The sequence below is a fragment of the Lepisosteus oculatus genome, unplaced genomic scaffold, assembly GCF_040954835.1.
Source record: "Lepisosteus oculatus isolate fLepOcu1 unplaced genomic scaffold, fLepOcu1.hap2 HAP2_SCAFFOLD_60, whole genome shotgun sequence".
Classification (NCBI taxonomy): Eukaryota; Metazoa; Chordata; class Actinopteri; order Semionotiformes; family Lepisosteidae; genus Lepisosteus; species Lepisosteus oculatus.
Genome location: NW_027168149.1, coordinates 1,173,812 through 1,194,258, shown reverse-complemented (window position 1 = coordinate 1,194,258; position 20,447 = coordinate 1,173,812). Strand labels below are relative to the sequence as shown.

The window sequence follows — 20,447 nt, the reverse complement described above, 5'->3', positions numbered from 1 at the left end:
CAGGAGATTCGCGTTTGGGAATGCGCCCTGCCCTACAAATAAAACAGGTCTACGGGTCTGAAACCTGCTCCATGGAAAACAGTTCTGTTGCGCTTTTGATCCAAGGGAGATTCTCTGTTCTTACTTTTTGATGACATAACACCCAAAGGGGCTTCTTTGGAGCTGGATTCCAACCAGCATCCTAAAGTTTCTTGGCGGTATCCTTTACAGTCCTCTGTTCGGTCGACAAGGAACAGAAGGGGGCAGCTTTCCTCACACATACAGTGCAATGTACTGTAGTGTTCCCCTTCATTGAATTCGCAGTTCTGCATCAGACCTCAAACTCGTTTCCTTAGCTTGGATTTAAGCCACGAAGCAGGCTTCTACTGTATAAACGTCTAGAGGAATCACAAACTATTTGAGAGGCCATCATCCCATTGGGAACTGACAAAGTCTATCCCTAAACACCTAGCGCAGTCTCTCGAGAGACTGTCAAAAATCGCTTTCTCCGTTTGTGCTGCAAGTAAGTGAAAACGCGGTCTCAACCCAAAGCCACTTGGCAGCAGCGGCACGTAAATACTGTTACTGCCACTGCTCGATACCGACGTTAGCCTACTATACCATGTTCAGCCACCGCTAGAAAATGTAAGGCTCTAGTACTGGAGCAAACAAAAGGAGGGCCAACGTCGAACAGGCACACGTGTCAGACATAGAGAGCGACGAGGAATTGATTCAAACCCATGCATGTAGAGCACAATGAATTAATAGTCCATCGCCTTAACCACTCGGCCACCTTGTCGACGAAACTGGGCTGTCCAGACATGGGTTGGCGCGCTCCAGATGATCTTTTTATTTTTTTTCCCTCGTACTCGAGGGTCCTTTTCCTGTTCCACATGCAATTTCAACATTTTCCTTGGGAGATGTCAAGCCAGCAAGCCACTGCTGTGGTTCAGTGGCCAGTGTGGAGTTCAGTGGCCCTGTTGTACACAGAAAGCACATTGAGCTCCTTGGACATGAAAAGTTCCAGATAAAAGCCATTTGTCATCCTTTCTCTTGGTGTCGATGTTGCTATTGTATAAAGGTGGCAACTTGCTCAGCGAGCAGGCGGAGCACACACCGAATGCAGATGTGTCTGAGTGGTGTGTCCAAGTGGCTGCAAAAGGACAACTATCCCGGGGCGCCGTGGCTTAGTTGGTTAAAGTGCTTGTCTCTTAAACAGGAGATCCTGAGTCCGAATCCCAGTGGTGCCTTCTTTGTTGTGTCTTCTTGAACAGAACTGGTCCTTACAGACAACCGCCTACGGCTAGACTTAATTAAATGCAAGTATTCATTTCCTGTCTTTAACGCGACTTGTTTTTCTTAAAATGGATGCAACTTGCAAAACATGAAATAGAAACATTGCTAATCAGCACTAGCGGCTGGCAAAAAAAAAGAAGTCAGCAATGTTTTTTTTCTTTAACCTTAACCCTGCTAATGGAGAAGAGTTAAACGACCGAGTCTATGCAGCTTAAACGGTGCTCATGTCGGGTTCTTAGCTGAAAGGGTGGTAAATCACGCTCACCCCAGTCCTTAATCTTTTAAAAGGATACAAAATTGAACCTAGTCACCACATCACATACATCCTGTTCAACGATAAAAAGGTGACATCTATCCTCGATCCAGAGTAAATCCCACGTTGAGGGCATATTGTTTTCCACTTTACCATGAGTCGGGCTCAGCTGCACAGAGGCGAGAGCAGAGCAATGAGGTCACGGGGACAGGGGAGTCACACGCTGGCGGTTTAAACACGCGGAAGAAAACTGAGGGATCCACAGTATGTGGACCCTCCGTGCGCCATCAGTCCGCACTCCGGACTCTGAATCCTGCCATCCAAGTTAAGATCTCGGCGGAACCTGAGGCGCAGTTCCTTCTTAAAACGTAATCTGGTGAGCATTTCTAGAATCGTACTTGTATAGATGCAGCCTTTAATGTGTTGCTAGGTTAAAATTGATGACTTCTTGAACTTCAGTAGGCAACTGCCCTCTTGATTTCGGATTTAATTTCTTTATTACAGGGGCGCTTTTATGAAGACAGAGTCATGTTCAGGTACTTTGCTTGATGGAGGAAGCATATTTCAGACTCTGTGATCTGCTCACCTGCAAAGGTCTGCTGTACTACTACAAGAGAGAAGTAGAGTCTGGAAGAATGGACAATTTTATGATGCTTTGGAAGATAATGTTTTTTTTTTTCTTTGAAATCGAAATGAATCAGAATATCAGTGCAAAAGACAAACTCTTGGTTTGGTTTAAAAAGATATGGTTTTAAAACAGACAAAATGTAGAAAACAGGTGTTTCTCACTTTTGGAAAAGAATGGACCGGGGGTAATATTTTACTAGTTGCAGTGCTGATCTCACTGGGTTACAGTCCTGCAATGTCATACCAGGGCCAGTGGCCCAATGGATAACGCGTCTGACTACGGATCAGGAGATTGCAGGTTCGACTCCTGCCTGGCTCGGGTCGTTTTTAAATGCATCGGGCTACTCCCTAAGTAGTCTGTGCTACTTACTGCATTGTAATCGTACCCAGTAAGAGATTTCCTTCATGTAAATGAACTGCACCTGACAGCTTTAGAAAAACACCTGGGCTCAATACGGTGCTGAGAGCTCAGCGTTGCTGTTCTAATTAGCACGCACTCCATCAGCTATGAGCCCGAACCTTTCAATTATTCCGATCAGTAAGTCAACACGTAGTCCACATGAACGGTAGAAATATTCTCTTGTCTGTCTCTTGTTTGTATAGAACTGAATGTCCCTGACAATGTACTGTTAGTTTTAATTGAAGAACGGCATTTGTGTTCAAATATACCAGACAAGTTTATGTAACTGCTCATGCGACACTCAGTTGTAATTAGTCAAGAAATAAAGTCGAACAACAGCTGCGGGTTTGATTCTGAACGTATCAGATTGCAGCGCCTTTTACTTCCATTGACAAATGATAGAGATTCGAAGAGAGATCCTTCAGACCAGCAAGCAAACCCACGGCTATTTCGGTTTTCTATCTAGGCAACGTTGGTGTCTGCAATAGCATACATGAAAGCGTGATGCAATTTCTGTGGCTACATTTGTTGCACGTCATGCACAGTAAGAGTGTTTCTAACACCAAATAAAAAGTCAACAATTAGCGATCACGCCTTCTCCTCAGTTAACCCACTGAAACCCTTGCTGTTAACAGTTCTTTACTGCGTGCTTTAAGAGCACCTACACATCGTGTCGGTTCTTACAGCTTTATTCATTAGGTTTTCAAAGGCATAAGTAGAGCACCAGAGGTGCGAACGCAAAATGTGTGGTTATCTGAAGAATTGATGTCCATGGCAGCGGGGCCAAGCGATTTAGCGTTTTTATAGTACCAGGAAAGGAGAAGCGGCACTTCGCCTCTGCCGTGCAGGCACAAGGCGACGTGCGGCAGACGCCGGAGTCGGCAGGTTTCGAACCTGCGCGGGGAAGCCCCAACGCATTTCGAGCCCATCGCCTTAACCACTCGAGCACGACAAATGCGAGCTCCCCGCCGCCGCATTCCTCCTATAATCAAACACGGACTGCGAGGTGGCTGCGGAAACCTTTTTAAAGTTGCTCTCCGTTAAAAAAAATACCTTTCACAAGATTCGTGCCGGCAGACAGACACGCCTCAGAGGGTTTAAGGCTGGCTTCACGTTCAAATGATAAAGTCCCCCAGTCCGGATGTCAAAATGCAACTTTGGCAGACAGAAAAAACATCAACAAACCACAAATGTGGACAAGGATTTTACAAGCTGCACCACACTGCACTTTCAAAAGCATTTACATTCGTGTTAGACGCAGGAATTGCCTTTGATTTGCGCGCTTACGAACGCCATGGAAAACGAAACAAAACTAAAGCCCTCAGCTCCTGCACTTGATTATAATCCCGTTACGTGTCGAAGCAGGAATTTAAGTCATCCTACCACTGCAACACGGGGAATAGAGGGAAATGAGCACAAGCTACGAATTGTCTCTAATCAGTCCCTACAGTTGTAAGACGCCTGGAAGCGTGCACCCCCATCATTAATCTTTGCGCATCTGTGCAAGGTAAACTCTGGAGCAGTCTCTGAAACGGCTCAAAGGAAACACGTGATTGATTCCATGTGCATCTGGGGTTCATTTCTTATTTACATTTAATTCAAGGGAAAGGCTTGGGTCAGTTTCAGACGGCCTCCAACAGCGAGATTCAAGCGCCCCATCTTCAGCCCAATCTGCGCCGCCAGAATGCCAACGGCTCCTCTGGTCTCCGGGGTGCGGTTGTGACCCCGTAACCTAAAGTGTTGGTTGCAGACAAATGGAGACTAACAGGTGATGTCCTAGGACATGACTACATTGTGACACTCGGTGGGGATGGTGACCATTGCTTGGAAAAGAGTGCGAGGCCCCTTTAGAAAAACATTTTGTTAACAGGCATTCTGCCTCAGCCTAAACACCTATAGCTTGCAAAGCGCATGCTATTAGACAGGCACCTCTGCAAGACCTTAAGAGTCTCTTAAACTAGTGATAGTAAGGTGTTCCCAATGGGCGATGTTCGGCTTTCAAATCATCTCTCCGTGGAAGCGCCGAGATGCAGCTGTTTAAGGCTTAGAAGCAGCTGACTGTTTTACTACCTAGCTGATCACTGTCAGTCAGGGAGCTTAGAGGTGAAAAGCCTGTCTGAGAGACAATTCGCCGTCGATCAGTTCAATATGTTCCGTACCAGCTCGGCGCATCTGAGATCATCTTGGTAGCCGTGTAGCTCATATGAGTGAAAGCGTGTGTGTCAGGACTCTTACTTGGCCATCCCAACATACGGAATTTCTACTGTTTCAGCCACTCTGTTGTTGATGTACTCCTTTGTTTTTGTCATGCTGCATGACCCAGCGTCTTTCGAGTTTTAGATCACAGGCAGACACCCTGACATTCTGCTGTAGAATTTCCTGATACATCTTGGAATTCATCGGTCCCTCGATGATTGCAAGCCGTACAGCCTCCGCCATGCTTCCCAGGTGGGATGAGGTTTTGGAGTTGGTATGCGGTGTTTTGTTATCTCCAAACATAACGCTGTGCACATTTACCAACAAGTTCAACTTTTGTCACGTCTGTCCACAGAACATTGTTCCAGGAGTTGTGGAACATCCATGTGGTCTTTAGCAAACTTGAGAGGGGCAGTGGTGGTTTTTTTTGGGGGGAGAGCAGTGGTTTCCTCCGTGGTGACCTCGCATGATCACCACTCCTGTTCAGATTTCTTCTTATGGTGGACTCATGAACACAGACGTAAGACAAAGTCAACCACCTGTTCGCTAGATCCCATCCCCACTCAGCTAGTCAAAGATTCCCTCGAAGGACTGGCAGGACCTATAATTAGTATGATGAATGCATCGCTTGCGTCAGGCGTCGTACATGATCAATTTAAGGTAGTGGTTCTTAGACCGCTCCTTAAGAAGTCAAATTTGGATCCACAAGTTCTTAACAACTACAGGCCTGTCTCAAAGGTCCCATTTCAATCTAAAAGTCTTGAAAGAATAGTTGTTGCCCAACATCAAATGGATTCAAATAATATACTTGAGAAATTTCAGTCTGGTTTCTGAAACTGTATTAACAAGAGTCGTAAATTATATTCTCTTAGCTACTGATGCGGGGAATGCAACAGTGCTAGGAATGCAAACTTTAGGTTGCGCTTCTTCATGCTGCATCATTGGCATGAGTGGAGCTTTTTAAACGTCTGTACTTACTGCGCCCCATAAGAAATCGTTTGTCCCTGTTCAAAAGAGATTGTGCGATGTCCTGCAGCGTTCGCAAAGCAAACCTTTGAAAGTTTGAATAGAGGAATTTATTCTGCTTCCTGTGCGTGCAGTAGTTACAAACTTGAACGTCTTTACACGATCTCCTGCAGTTTTCAGTGGGCAGGCTTGGTCAGATGGCTTGGAAAAACGCACTGTGTTTCGGCTCGGGAAACATCATGAGCAGTGTCCTGCATGTTTTCTGTGTATAGCTGTCTTTTAACGCATACAGAATTCATTCGAAATCATTGATTTCTCCAATTAACAAGGGTCCCTTAAAGGATGAGTCAAAGTAACGTCTAATCGGATTAGTTTCCTTAGAGCTGGTTCAGAGTTTGCTCAAGAGTTTACCTTTCACAGATGAGCAAAGAAGAATGTTGGGGGTGCACGCTTCAAGGCACCTTACAGCTGTAGGGAGTGATACGAGACGATTCGTGGCGTGTGCTCGTTCCCATATACCATACGCACCGGCGTGCAGTGCTAGGATGACGTACAATACCGCTTGGGCACGTAACGGCGTTATATGCAAGTGCGGGACGTGAGGGTTTTCGTTTGTTCGTTTTGTTTTGCTCTGCTTTGCTTTGTTTTGCTTTCCATCGCGTTGGTAAGAGCGTAAATAAAAAGGCGATTCCTGCGTCTACCACTAATGTAAGAGGTATTTCAAGTGCGACGTGGTGCGGCTTTTCAAATGCTTGTGGGCATTTCTCTGTTGTTGATTCTTTTTTTGTGTGTAACAAAGTGGAATTTTCATGTCCGGACGGGGAGACTTTATCATTCCGACATGAAGCCACCCTTAAGTCCTCTGAGGCGTGTCTGTCTGCAAGGCTTGTATTTTGGAAATGTTTTTTTGAAACGGAGAACGACTTTGAAATAGGCTTCCGCCGGCGCCTCGCGATCCAGGTAAGATTGTAGCAACAACGCAGCGGCAGCGGGGCTTGCTGTAGTCGTGGACGAGTGGTTAAGGCGATGGACTAGAAATCCATTGGGGTCTCCCCGCGCAGGTTCGAATCCTGCCGACTACGTTGTCCGCCTCCAGTCGGTGTGTTCCGGCGCAAGCAAAGAAGCGCGCCTCTTTGCTGTTCCTGGTGGTTTTAAAACGCCCAATCGCTTGTACCCGCTGCCTTGAAAATAAATTCTTCAGCATCCGCGAATGGCATTTTGCAGCTGGAAGCATATGTCGACGCTTTTTGCACAGAGCACCAAAAAAGCGTCTTTTTTGAAGGCCCAGACACTGAGCATTGGTGGTTCAGTGGTAGAATTCTTGCCTGCCACGCGGGAGGCTTGGGTTTGATTCCCGGCCAATGTAGTGGCTTTTGCAGCGAGCAGCTCCATCACTTGCATCCCCTTGCAACTCGCAACTGAAAACCCACTGAAGCTTAGCAGGTGTGAGCCAGGTCAGTACCCGGATGAGGGTAAGCTACAGGGAAAAACAAAGCTTCCAGCTGGAAGCGGTGTTAATGGTGCCGGCGGGGGGGCGCTCACCCTGAGGTCTGTGCGGGTCCCAATGTCCCAGCATAGTGACGGAGACGCTGTGTTGTAAAAGGGCGCTGTCTTTCGGATGAGATGTAAAACCGAGGTCATAGTGCTCTGTGGTCATTAAAAATGACCACCAAAACCTTTGACAAAAGCTCTTGGTAATTGATGGTCTTCAATAATGCTTCTCCTTTAGGTACATTTTAAATCAGCTGAAAAATGCTGTGAAATGGGGGGACTCTTCAGGCCAGTGTAGGATTTGGGTTACAAGAACATGAAACTGCACGAGAAAGCCCGTACACTGAATTACACGGCTTTCTATTCAAAGGAGGGCAAAAGAAATTCCCTGAGTTCGATTATTTGCAGCACAGAGAGGACCACCGTCATGAGGCCGGTTAGCTCAGTTGGTTAGAGCGTGGTGCTAATAACGCCAAGGTCACGGGTTCGATCCCCGTACGGGCCAGGTTCTTTTCTCCTCTCTTACCAAAGCTGTTAGGTTCCTTTCCGTGGTGAGAGGGGTTGTCATGCAACGCTGCCACATAGTGCCGACAGACAAGAGTGTTGCGGGAGAAGAGAAAAGTGTTTGAAGATTTAAGAGTGTCTTAGGTGGAGTCAAAATCAAGTGTCACAAATGCAAGTGGTTGGATTTCCAATGTTTAATATGGTAAAAATAAGCAGAAGTTATCTGCCGGTCATGGCACAGTCTGCCATGCTTTTGTCAGATACTGTAAAGTGGTGTTGAACTGGAGCCTCACCATTTGCATATGTGAGGCTCCAGTTATACATCGAGTGTCACATTAAATGACAAATATGAAGAGAGTTAAAGCAGCTGGAGAGGTTTTCTTACAACTTTTGAGCTGACACAGTTTTGGAAAATGTTTCCTTCACGCTGCACTGTACAACATAGGCAGCCAAGAGTCTCCAAAACAAAACAGAATTGACAGATAGGAGAAAATTCCCACTCGTCCTGAAGTTCCCAAAATCCAGCACTGAGCGTAAACAAAGTGTCGAAGTAGCGTGGGAATGCTAACCCTAACCCTAGCTGGAGTTTGAGCAATCCAGCACTGAGCGTAAAAAGATGAGTCAAAGTAACGTCTAATCGGATTAGTTTCCTTAGAGCTGGTTCAGAGTTTGCTCAAGAGTTTACCCAGTGGGCATTGATTCGTCGAATATACGTATATTCACGGCGAAAATACGGCTATACGTATATATACGTCGCCTCGACGTATAATCAACGTCGAATTGCAACCGTAAAATCGACGACATTAATAAACGCATATATAACGTCGAAAACACATCTAACACAGTGCCTGAGGCTTTTTACTGTATGTATCGTGTGTGCCGCAACTAGGAGTATACGGCACTCTGCACAGTGTACGAAGTAAATTATTTTCGCAGTAATTAATTTACACGTGTATAATAAATATAGTAAATATAATAAATTAATTACTGCGAAAATAATTTTCTTCGTAAATCCTGCAATCCAGATGATTGGGGTATTGGTGCATGGCTACAGTCTGTGCTAGGAACATGGAGAGGGTCTCTGGTTCAATACATATTTGTGGGTCTGGTATTATTCGTTATGATCATATCGTTAATATCCTGTTTGAAAAACATGTGGACTAAAGCTGCTGCTTCTGTGCTAATTGTACGCCCTGAAGGGATCATGAAGGTCAAAAAATGATTTCATGGGAAAGGTTCTCTTATCTAGTGGCAGAACCTGATGGGTAGAACAATATAGCTTTAAGGGGGGTTACCCTTGGGAGTGATTCCCCTAGATGCAAATGATTATTGTGGTTTATTTGTTCATAATAAGATGTTTTGCAGGAACGGAACAAAGAGAAATTTTACAACTTCAGCTAGAATTGTTCTGCAAAACGTCACAGCTGAGGCAGGGGAACAATGTGTAGATTTTTCTAAGAGTTATTACCCAGTTGTTGACCAATCTGTTGACCAATGTTGACCAAAAAAGCCTAGGATTATGCTGGGCTCCAGCCCACAGGGATTTACCTGTGCTGTAAGAACTAATGAGTGAATAAGGAGACTGGATTCTGGTGAAAGACTTCAGGAAAAAGAAATGGTGTTCACTCAGGTGGAGGGGGCTGTACCAGGTGCTGCTGACCACTGCCACTGCTGTGAAGGTCACAGAAATGGTGCCCTGGATTCATGCTTCCCACTGTAAAAAGGTCACAAACGAACTGAGCAAAGCGCAGGAGTGATGTCTCCACAAGGACAGATGGGGATAACCTGCTTGGGACTGATGTGCACAGCCTTTTTCCTTTTTATGTAGAAGCCTGTCACCACCCCAAAAGAGGAAGAATCTAAACACGAAGCCTCTTTGTATACAAACTGGCTGAATGAAACTGATAATGAGGGGAATATGAGTAATTTGTGGTATAAATTTATAAATCATACTGTAAAGTTAAAGAAATTTAATGCATCTTGTTATATATGTGCTTTAATGCCTCAGTCTACAGCCTCACCCATGCGACTTTTTATGAAATGTACTCTTTTATTAATATCACGTTAGACGCTATCAAACAAGAATTAAGGGGAGTTAGATTAATGGCACTTCAGAACAGGTTCGTGCTGGACCTTCAAAATGCAGCATCTGGAGGAGTCTATGCTTTAGTAGGAGACTCCTGTTGTATATATATTCCAGCTAATGACTATGATTACGGAAATCTTACGCTCGCTATTCAGCATTTGAAAGAACTAAAAGACAAGGTGAATAAAGAGAGAGGCATAAAAGATACACCGGCTTTTCTCTCCTGGTTAGAATCACTGTTTGGGCCAGGGGGAATGTTTTTCTTTTAAGTTACTAACACCGATTATAGGGGCTGTGATACTTGTCTTCCTGTTTTTATGTTGCTGTATGACATGTATTATTCCAATGCTTCGAAATATGGAAATATGGTACCTAGGGGGATAAACTGTTCATCCTTCCAGTCTGGAGAATTGGCAGCTGTCTGACGTCAGTAAGTGATCCTTAAAAATTAATAGTTCCATGACAGTGTGCATCACCAGAAAATCAATTTCAATGCATTAAAACTCTTGTTATCCTTCTGATCATTGAAGTGTCATTGCCCCAGCACTGTATACTCTTACTTTTGACGCCTGTCTGAAGTTGGATCCATTTCTAAGAATGGTGACTCACATATCCTCCTGCTCAACTTTGGCTCAACCACACAAACTATGAAGTTAATCATCTGCTTTTGCTCCAAGATTTATGTTACTAGGCTCTCTCCTGGGGATCCTCGTGTTCAAATATTGCCCTTATTGTGGATGATCCATGACAGAATTCAGGGAATTCAGAATTCTGATACCTCAGCTCAGATTCTGACTGGGCAGACTGTCATTGCCTGGTGTGAATGTGTGCATATCTGTTTTTGTGCATGTTCTGTGGCCTGTTGTACAGTACATCACAAATGAAAGGGAAATGGAAAACTAAAATAAGACTCAAGTGTTTTATCTTTCATTAACAGTGTTTCATTAGTATCTGTGCTAGATCCTGTCATCCACTGCTTACCACGACAGGCTCTAGCACAGGATAGCAGCTAATACATTTAACAATCTCACTGCACAATGTTGTATATTCAAGGGCTGATCTTCTGTACTTTTTCTTTCACTTTTCATTTCCTAGAAACTCAGTCCTGCCAGGAATAATCTGAGAACAAAATCAATCTGAGTGAAAATCAAGCAGAGGAAGATTGTTTTACAGAGTCAACAAGGTCTAATTCAAGGTCATCAGCACTAACAACATTCTCTCTGGAGACAGGCGATAAGAAAATTGAAAGTGTGTATTGTTACACAACAGCAGAGACTATGAGTTATGCTATCATGAGAGTGGTGATGGATTTTTTTCATTGCTTAGTTTTGCAGGTTCTGTACATTTGAACATTCAAAGTGACTAAAGTAAAGGAGTTTTCCCTTTTTACCACATAATTCCCAAAGATCAACACTAATAGAAAGCCTAATTCCAGCCAAGATTCAATTACTGTCTCTCAGGCATCCCAGCAGTGGATTTCATGACTTCAGACAGCCATCTTTATCAGTGGAGAACTCAATGCTCTGAGGTTTACTGGCAGAGTCTCACACTGGGTAATATGTTGGTAAATAAGGTCCTATGGAATTCTACTATTGATAAATTCGACTATGGAACTGCGATGTGTCCTGAAAAAATCTTCTATGATAGTGGTACAGTCCATCACACCCCACCTACAGCCTTTAAAAGAGAAAAAAAAAACTGACAACAACAAAGTAAGTCTGTGGTGTAATCAGCTAGGTCTTGCAAACATACTTGACCTCTTCCAGCTACCAACATTACAAATGCTGTTTACACATTAGATGGTTATTTTTTGGCTTCTGATATTATGGTGGAAAAAGAGCCCTGGAATCTTTGTTGAAGGACAAAAGACGGAAAGAACGGGCAGTGTAACCATGGCGAAGAGAAGGGAAATATTGGAGAGAGCTTTTTTCATACACTTTTTATCATTGTTTTTCCAGCCCAACAATGATCAACAAATATGGGCAGGCGTCCTGTGCCAAATCCAATCTACCTTTCTTCCAAGCATACAGGAATGTCAGTGAATTAAATATTGACATATGAAAATACCCAAAAATATGCAATCACACATATGCAGTTTGAGCAAACATAAGACAATACCCAAGTACCACAAACTACCAGGCATCATTAGCAGTTCAGGTGGGGAGCTGTGTCAGCATGCGTAGGCTGCAAAGGAACAAGTAATAGGTCTATTCCATGCTTAAAAGAGAAGAAAGAAAACAACATTTCAGCCGTGGAGCCCTCACACCTGAAGAAGGCTCCACGGCCGAAACGTTGTGTTTTCTTTCTTCTCTTTTCATCTAGTGTCATTAGCCAGTTACTGTCAAAATAAAATAGAAATGGATAACATTCTAGAGAGAGTTTGAAATACCAAGGTACAATTTAAACCATATTTCTTCCACTACAACCACAATATTTTGGAGAGATCGCTGAGCCTAACTGTTCTGGCATGCCCGTTAGCCTCCGTCCTGCTTCAGCAATGAATGCAACGGGGCACATTCTGAGGGAGATGCGGTCAATCAGGTTGCAGGAAAACCACGCTATGCTTTTTTTTGAGATCCTGAAAAGGACAGAGGGGCCATGTATATGTGTGCAGCTGGATATGTAATTGCAGGTGGCGTAGCAAATTCTGCTGAAGCCCCACTGCCTGGTGTGGACGGTAGCTGTGCATGTTGCAGCAGAATTGTGCATGTGAGATCAAGGGGGCATGTCATGTGTTTGAGCACTTCACTCCCTTCCGGAAGCACGCGATTCCCCGAGTCCAAAAAATTTGTAAGTTCTTTGGATGACCTGTGGACCGATCTTTCACGATGAAGAATTCCTTAAGAAGAATAGATCTCGGCCCACCATCCCAATGCCTCCATCTCAAAACAGCAACCTCCCACTGCCCTTAGTCTGCAAGGCAGTCCTTTCAAGTGCGATGATGACGCCGGGACCTTCGTTGCCTATTGTACGAGCTGAACTTTTGTGCTCATCAATTCAACGCTCTTTCCATCAACTCATCTTGTCTTTTGACGCTTCGTGTTTTGTGCTCCTTTGACTATCGGCATATCGGGTGACTGCAAACACTGAAGTTCTTGCTTACGGAGTGTGGAACAGTGTTTTCAAGTGATCGCTGTTCTGTCATGTTGACGCCGAGTGAATCTTTCTTTGGCAACATGGGCAGGCTGACAGCAGCGCGAGCGAAAGTAATGGCAAATTTCTTGACTTATTTCTGAATGTGAATGTTCTTTAGAAAAGGGATGCGGCGTTGCTTCTCCCCCGTGTAAAGGTCACGCATTCCAGACGTGGTTATGAGCGAACAGTTGCCGCAAGTGTTTGAAAAGAGCAAGAGAGGAAGCAGCCCTGCCCCGTGTGAGGATCAAACTCAGGACCTTCAGATGATGAGACTGACGTGCTACCAACTACGCCAACGAGGCCAGCTGCAGTACACAGCCGGAAAGTTTGCCTCATATGGATTTCAGTCGCCCGTTCCCTAATCTTTAGACGCCCTCTGCTGGATGTTGCATTTGCCTTTTGATCTCACCGATACTTTTTTGGTCTGTTTCTGTTGCGAGTCTGTTTTTCAGATCTCACCTAGCACAAGTCTCTCTGGCTGAAGTGGCCTCTCTGCTTCAGCATCGTGCCCTCACTCAGCCATTAAAAACGTCACTCGGACTTCTGACATGCTGACATGAAATGTCAAGAGAGAGTGGCGGAGACGCTTAAGGCAGAGAGAAGATGAAGAGGGGGCGTGGCTGCGAAATGATTGACAGCTGCATGACGCTCTCCATGCAAGGCGTGACCACAGGCTAAAGGACACCTTTCGGCACATCAAGCTCTAAGCACACACCTGGAGGACGTGGGAAATGATCCTGCTACCTCTCGCATGCAAAGCGAGCGCTGTACCATGCAAGCTAGCCCCCCTCGCTGGGGCTCATGCCTCGGTGTCGCCTAGTGCCGCTTGTTCCCCTCTTACCGGTGCAGTTCACTGCCCTTCGTCTGCAAGGCAGTCGTGTAATTGCGGCTTTCTTGACTTATTGATGAAGGTCTGACTGGACGAGTGAATGACGCCTCTCCCCCGTCCTCAAGCTCGCTGACAGAATAAAATGGAAAGTGCTGCCATGGCTCATTGGTTAAGGGGTATGATTCTCGCTTAGGGTGTGGGAGGTCCTGGGTTCAACTCGCGGATGAGCCCTTGTGTGTTCTTTTTGTCCTCGTCCACAAGACTGGGAACTGATATCCACATCACCTTGCAGCATCTGCTTATGGCAAACGATGGAATGTGACTAATGACTGAACGAGCCTGGTGAATACTCATCACGTGGCACAATGAGAGCGTGCAGTCAGCTGTCCAAGGCAGCAACCTCATTGCTCGTTCAAAAGAACACGTACTGAAAACTCATCACCACTATGTCGTAAATGAGCACCGCGATCGCTTGTTGTCATGCGTCCTTACTTGGGAAATGCAGAAGCGAAAACTGCCCTCTCTCAGCCACCGAAACGTGTGCGGCTCGCCTTGCACTCTCTGCGCCTCGCATATTTATGGAGCTGTCTGCTCTTCTTTCTGTTGAAGTGCGCAAGTTACGGGGCGTACTGCACACTATGATGTGCTCAATGACAGCTTTCAAGATTTGAAAACTATGAGCTTGATGGCTCAAGTCGAACGAATGTGGTTGTTACGCAATTGATGATCAAACGCACGTATTCTAACGATTCGTGAGAGTATGTTCTAAAGGTCCCTGGCTCGATCCCGGGTTTCGGTGTTTTGTTTCATCGCGCCCTTTGTTCCTCTCTCCAGCGCCCCCTGCCTAAAGTGACGTGTCCCTTTCTCAGCCCGAAACGCAAGCGAGACACCAGCAGCAATCCCTGCAGGTTTCCGTGGTGTAGCGGCTATCACGTTTGCCTAACACGTGAAAGGTCCCCGGTTCGAGACCGGGCGGAAACAGCCTCGTTTTGCACGCTCCTGTACTTCACAGAGGTATTGAGCGACCGGTCATTTGTTCCCAATGTATTTCCGGTGCCTTCATGCACTCTTGTACCAAACGCACGTTCCTTCTGTATGCGGAGCCGATCATTTGCAATTGGGCTGTGCCGACAGATCAGGACGAGCTCTGTCGGCTCAAAAGCAGCGCAGGACCTGCAAGAACAACAGAAAGATTAGCATCCAGCGGGGGCTTCTTAGTGAGCCCAAGATCTCATCAAGAATCGGCTCCAGCAACAGGGCTGGGCGCATTGTTCCATTCTCCAACCACTCTCGGTGTAAACAAGTCCCTCCTGGTCTCTGCTTGAATTGCACTTTCCTGCGTTTGCTTTGGTGTAACTGGCTTCCCCTGCATGGGCGAATGTGAAGAAGATCCTTAGTAAGTCATTGAAGAAACCCGAGAAGAGGTCGGAGTGGTCCCTGTCGTTCATCAACGATCCAGTCAGGCAGTACTCCTCTGTAAAGTGCCGTTCGTTCACATCAATTGGCTTTTTTTTGCTTTCACTCGTGCAAGTAGTAAAAGCAGACGCCCCTATTCTGCTGTGACCCGGATTCGAACCGGGGTTGTTGCGGCCACAACGCAAAGTACTGACCACTATACGATCACGGCGAGTTACCGATACACACGGGGCAGGGCGGAAAAGGCTGTGCTCTCTTCGTGTGACATAATTCGGGAAAGTCCTGACGTTGCATTTCAACTGAGCCCCAGTATACATCGACCCTTCGACACTCTGAGTGACAACTCTCTTGCGTGTTTTCTCATATTTATGTAGTTTGCTTGCATGATGCCCGGAACAGCAGGGTTGCGCACTCCCATATGGTCTAGCGGTTAGGATTCCTGGTTTTCACCCAGATGGCCCGTGTTCGACTCCCGGTATGGGAACGTGTCAATTTTGCCTCCTGCTTTCCAAAAGATCAGCACTGTGTACGAAGGAGCCGCATTAAAACTACTCAACGTGCAAAACGTGCGAGAAGAGGGGGCGCTTGTTTCCAGCCGAAACTTCTCGCGTGTGAGACGAGCTGACCATCGCTGCAGGAGGTGGGAGGGTCACTCTGGTAGACAGGGCTGACCTTCGGCAATAGGATTTATACTCTCCAAGATGATATTTGCACTTTCTGGAGAGGCGATTTTCTCCACTTCAGTAGCCCGATTTCGTCGATTGCGTGGAGAGGGCTGTAGAATGTGGCGCCGTCTTTCCTGCTCCGTCCATGACAGGCGTGCTGGTCTCTGGAGAGAGAGCACGGTCCATCAGCGCACCCCAATAAAGGCACTGGAAGCAGCTGAATCGCATTGGCGAAGCTCAGCGCTGGGCCGCTGGGCACATCTGACCACAGTTTCCGTAGTGTAGTGTTTATCACGTTCGCCTCACACGCGAAAGGTCCCCGGATCGAAACCGGGCGGAAACAGACCAGACTTCTTCTGTCGCCACGCACAAAAGGGGATTGGGGATTCGCCTAGCGCTGTGATCGAACAGACCCACTCACCTCTTAGTGTGGCGGGATCTGCACAGTGCATGTCGCAGCGCATCCTGCTTTCACTTCAATGCGCGTCCTGATGTACCCCGGTCTCCCGCGTGACAGGTGGGGACAGGTGACAGGTCCACGTGACAGGTCCTATACTAACGAGGAAGACATCTCTCTCTCCGACCCCCGGCATCGTGTCCCGACCCACCGTGCTGGAAGCCGACTCGTGCTGTGATTCCTTTACGGAGCAGAAATGACAACCGAGGAGCCGAGAGATCATTTCAGCATTTCGCGTCTGAACGGAAAACACAAACGACCAACTCGGAATGATTTGCCTTTGACGCTTATCAAAGCGTTCTTTGTGCATCGAACAGACCCACTCACCTCTTAGTGTGGCGGGATCTGCACAGTGCATGTCGCAGCGCTCCCTGCTTTCACTTCAATGTGCTTCCTGATGTCGAGTCGTGTGCCGTGCGGAGGCTCTGAAAGCGAGAGCAATGAAAAGGTGCACGACGTTGTGTTAGAAAACAGAGAAGTGAAAGGCAGTCCTTTCTCTAAGGAGGTAAAAGAAAAGCTACTCCCCGTCAGGGAATCGAACCCTGGTCTCCCACGTGACAGGCGGGGATACTTGCCACTATACTAACGAGGAAGACATCGCACGCTCTGACCCCCGGCATCGTGTCCCGACCCAGCGTGCTGGAAGGCGACGCGTGCTGTGATTCCTTTACGGAGCAGAAATGACAACCGAAGAGCCGAGAGATCATTTCAGCATTTCGCGTCTGAACGGAAAACACAAACGACCAACTCGGAATGACTTGCCTTTGACGCTTATATACCTCTTAGTGTGGCGGGATCTGCACAGTGCATGTCGCAGCGCTCCCTGCTTTCACTTCAATGTGCTTCCTGATGTCGAGTCGTGTGCCGTGCGGAGGCTCTGAAAGCGAGAGCAATGAAAAGGTGCACGACGCTGTGAAATAAACATTAATAAACGCATATATAACGTCGAAAACACATCTAACACTAGGAGTATACGGCACTCTGCGCAGTGTACGAAGTAAATTATTTTCGCAGTAATTAATTATATTTACTATATTTATTATACACGTGTAAATTAATTACTGCGAAAATAATTTACTTCGTACACTGTGCAGAGTGCCGTATACTCCTAGTGTTAGATGTGTTTTCGACGTTATATATGCATTTATTAATGTCGTCGATTTTACGGTTGCAATTCGACGTTGATTATACGTCGAGGCGACGTATATATACGTATAGCCGTATTTTCGCCGTGAATATACGTATATTCGACGAATCAATGCCCACAGCTTGGCATACAAGGGTTTTGCGGAGGGGTCTTGCCACCTGCCTGAAAAAAAAACAGTAAAATGTTTGAGTGCCTATAGAGTTTCTATTTTTATTTTCTTGAGAAAAGTTGATACCATTTCCTGGAAACCCCGTCCCCCATCAGTGCGCGGTGCCCGGGGAAAAATCTGTAGGGGGGCGTCTGAAATTCTGAGCGGGGGTGATATTTCGGTTGAAACGGAGCTGTACGGTGCAGCTACCCAAATGAAATCTCGCAGCTATGCCATTGATTAGTGCTTCATGATAGAAGATAACGACTAGCAATCTGGTATTTGCGATGAAGTTCAGTTTCACATTTTTCGTCACTCTCAACGTTTGTATTGCCTGGAGCGAAAAGTACCATAAGCGTTCATTTTTGCAGCTACATGGACGTTCTGAATCGTTAAGAAAAAAATGTTGTAAAACCAACAGAAAGCACAGACTGCTATAACTAGTCCTAGTTATATAACGATTTTAAGTATAATGATAAACTACTGCAAGGAATCGGTCCACCTGAGCAAACAGGATCGTAATGTTGACACTCAATAATATGTGCAGTTCCTGGACGGATAGCCCTCCTGCCCATCAAACAGACTGAGTGACTGTTCGTGTCATTTAGTGTTGTCTGACCATTGACAAAGTACAACTATTTTTTTAGGGCGCAAATTAAGTTAGGTAAATCTTTTTGCCCAAAACTGAAGGGGCAACATTCCCCCCTCCCCCCGTGATGCCAGGCCTGTCCCCAGCCTATTCCATAATGTCATTATATATAATACCATACAACAGTGACCGATCCTTACTAACTACATGCGTTAAAATTGCACATCAGCTCATAGCTGATTATCAATGTTATATTTCAACCATAATATCGACAACATTAATAAACGCATACGTTGAGAAAATATCGAACCCAGCATATTTTCCGGTTATATACCACAATGCATTGCTAGTATTCGTTGGTCACCATTTTGGACACGTTTTTCAAACGTAGAAGTATATCCGCAAATATCTCAGCAATCCTCTTTTGACGAGTAAGTATGAACAATAATAATACTATCTGAATACATACAGATCTTTCTTAATATTATTTTGATTAAAATAGTACGTGAATAAGCAAAAAATGGCACATAAAATAGTGTGAATGGGGAAGATGACACAAAATCGTTTTGCCGTTTCTCTATTCTTATTCTATGTTGTACTTTCAAACTTTGGGTACTCTTTAATTAGGACAGACTTTATTGCTCAACTGCTATGATGCAAGCCAAATTTTATACATTTATTTCAGTTTTGAGCTTAGTAAACCGTTCATTTTTTAGATTATACTAAAGAAGATATTAATCATCATTTATTTGGGAAGTAATATTATATAATTTTCTCCTAGCTGCGGTGCTGAAGTCCCACCCTACATCAACAGAAAAAGAAATAAAGGAGCATGCAATGTGTTACTTGAAGAATGCATATGCAAGGCAGGGGGCCAGGAGATCTGGACACTGAAAATAATAGGTTTTGTTAGGACAATTAGACAGGGTTTGCAAATAGTGGAAAAAAATCATCTTAACTTCCATTGTAATATTTTTTTTTCTTGGAAATATAGAAGTTGTACATTTTAAAGTGTATATTTGAATCAAAATGTGGTTTTGAGTTAGTGTGTTAATGTAATTAGTTTTGTGTTTGTCATTACTATACTGTATATTGCCATGTTACCAGAATTTGTAGCTGAAGTTTAAGACTAGTTGTGTTTTTTATGATTATTGCCCGTATGTTGATTGTTGATTGATTGTATACAATGTATAATTTGAAATACATATGTTTCAGGTGTGAATGTGTATTTTCAGAATACATTTCTAAATCTAATCATTGGCTTGGTTTACTTGTTTCTACACCTATAAAATCTATCTTTGATGTATAATAGACCTCTACCCATACACGTATAATAGACCTCTAAAGTTATGCGTATAATAGACCTCTAACCATATACGTATAATAGACCTCTAAAGTTATCCGTATAATAGACCTCTAACCATATACGTATAACAGACCTCTAACCATATACATATAATAGACCTCTAAAGTTATACGTATAATAGACCTCTAAAGTTATACGTATAATAGACCTCTAACCATATACGTATAATAGTCCTCTAAAGTTATCCGTATAATAGACCTCTAAAGTTATCCGGAACTCCAACCATATATGTATAATAGTCCTCTAAATTTATCCGTATAATAGAACTCCAACCATTTATGTATAATGAACGTCTAAACATAGACGTATAATTGACGTATAACTTTAGACGTATATTAGAATTTCATTCTAGACGAATTGTAGACCACATTTAGACGTATAAGGTATGCGTTTAATAGACGTATATTATACGTCTTTTGCCCACTGGGTGGGCTCCAGATGCACATGGAAGCAATCAAGTGTTTCATCCGAGCTGTTTCAAAGACTGCCCAAGAGCTTTCCTTTCACAGAGGCGCAACGATTAATGATGGGGGTGCACCCTTCAATGCGCCTTACGACTCTAGGGAGTGATTGAGACGATTCGTAGCGTGTGCTCATTTCTCTCCATTCCCCGTGTTGCAGTGGTAGGATGACGTAAATTACTGCTTCGACACGTAACGGCATTATAATCACGTGCAGGAGCTGAGGGCTTTAGTTTTGTTTCGTTTTCCATGGCGTTCGTAAGCGCGCAAATCAAAGGCAAGTCCTGCGTCTAACACGAACGTAAATGCTTTTGAAAGTGCAGTGTGGTGCAGCTTGTAAAATCCTTGTCCACATTTGTGGTTTGTTGATGTTTGTTCTGTCTGCCAAAGTTGCATTTTGACATCCGGACGGGGAGACTTTATCATTTGAACGTGA

The 20,447-nt window shown here is 44.9% G+C and overlaps 5 non-coding genes across 5 annotated transcripts; 4 read left to right on the top strand and 1 right to left on the bottom strand.

Annotated features, from left to right (window-relative positions):
• The first annotated feature begins 2,401 nt into the window (after nucleotides 1-2,401).
• trnar-acg (transfer RNA arginine (anticodon ACG)) lies at nucleotides 2,402-2,474 on the top strand. Its single transcript has one exon. It is a non-coding gene; the product is annotated as a tRNA-Arg (tRNA).
• Nucleotides 2,475-7,639: 5,165 nt separating this feature from the next.
• On the top strand, nucleotides 7,640-7,713 carry trnai-aau (transfer RNA isoleucine (anticodon AAU)). The gene has a single exon. It is a non-coding gene; the product is annotated as a tRNA-Ile (tRNA).
• A 6,957-nt stretch (nucleotides 7,714-14,670) lies between these two features.
• Nucleotides 14,671-14,743, top strand: trnav-aac (transfer RNA valine (anticodon AAC)). Its single transcript has one exon. It is a non-coding gene; the product is annotated as a tRNA-Val (tRNA).
• An 847-nt stretch (nucleotides 14,744-15,590) lies between these two features.
• On the top strand, nucleotides 15,591-15,662 carry trnae-uuc (transfer RNA glutamic acid (anticodon UUC)). Its single transcript has one exon. It is a non-coding gene; the product is annotated as a tRNA-Glu (tRNA).
• Nucleotides 15,663-16,820: 1,158 nt separating this feature from the next.
• On the bottom strand, nucleotides 16,821-16,892 carry trnad-guc (transfer RNA aspartic acid (anticodon GUC)). The gene has a single exon. It is a non-coding gene; the product is annotated as a tRNA-Asp (tRNA).
• Nucleotides 16,893-20,447: the final 3,555 nt, after the last annotated feature.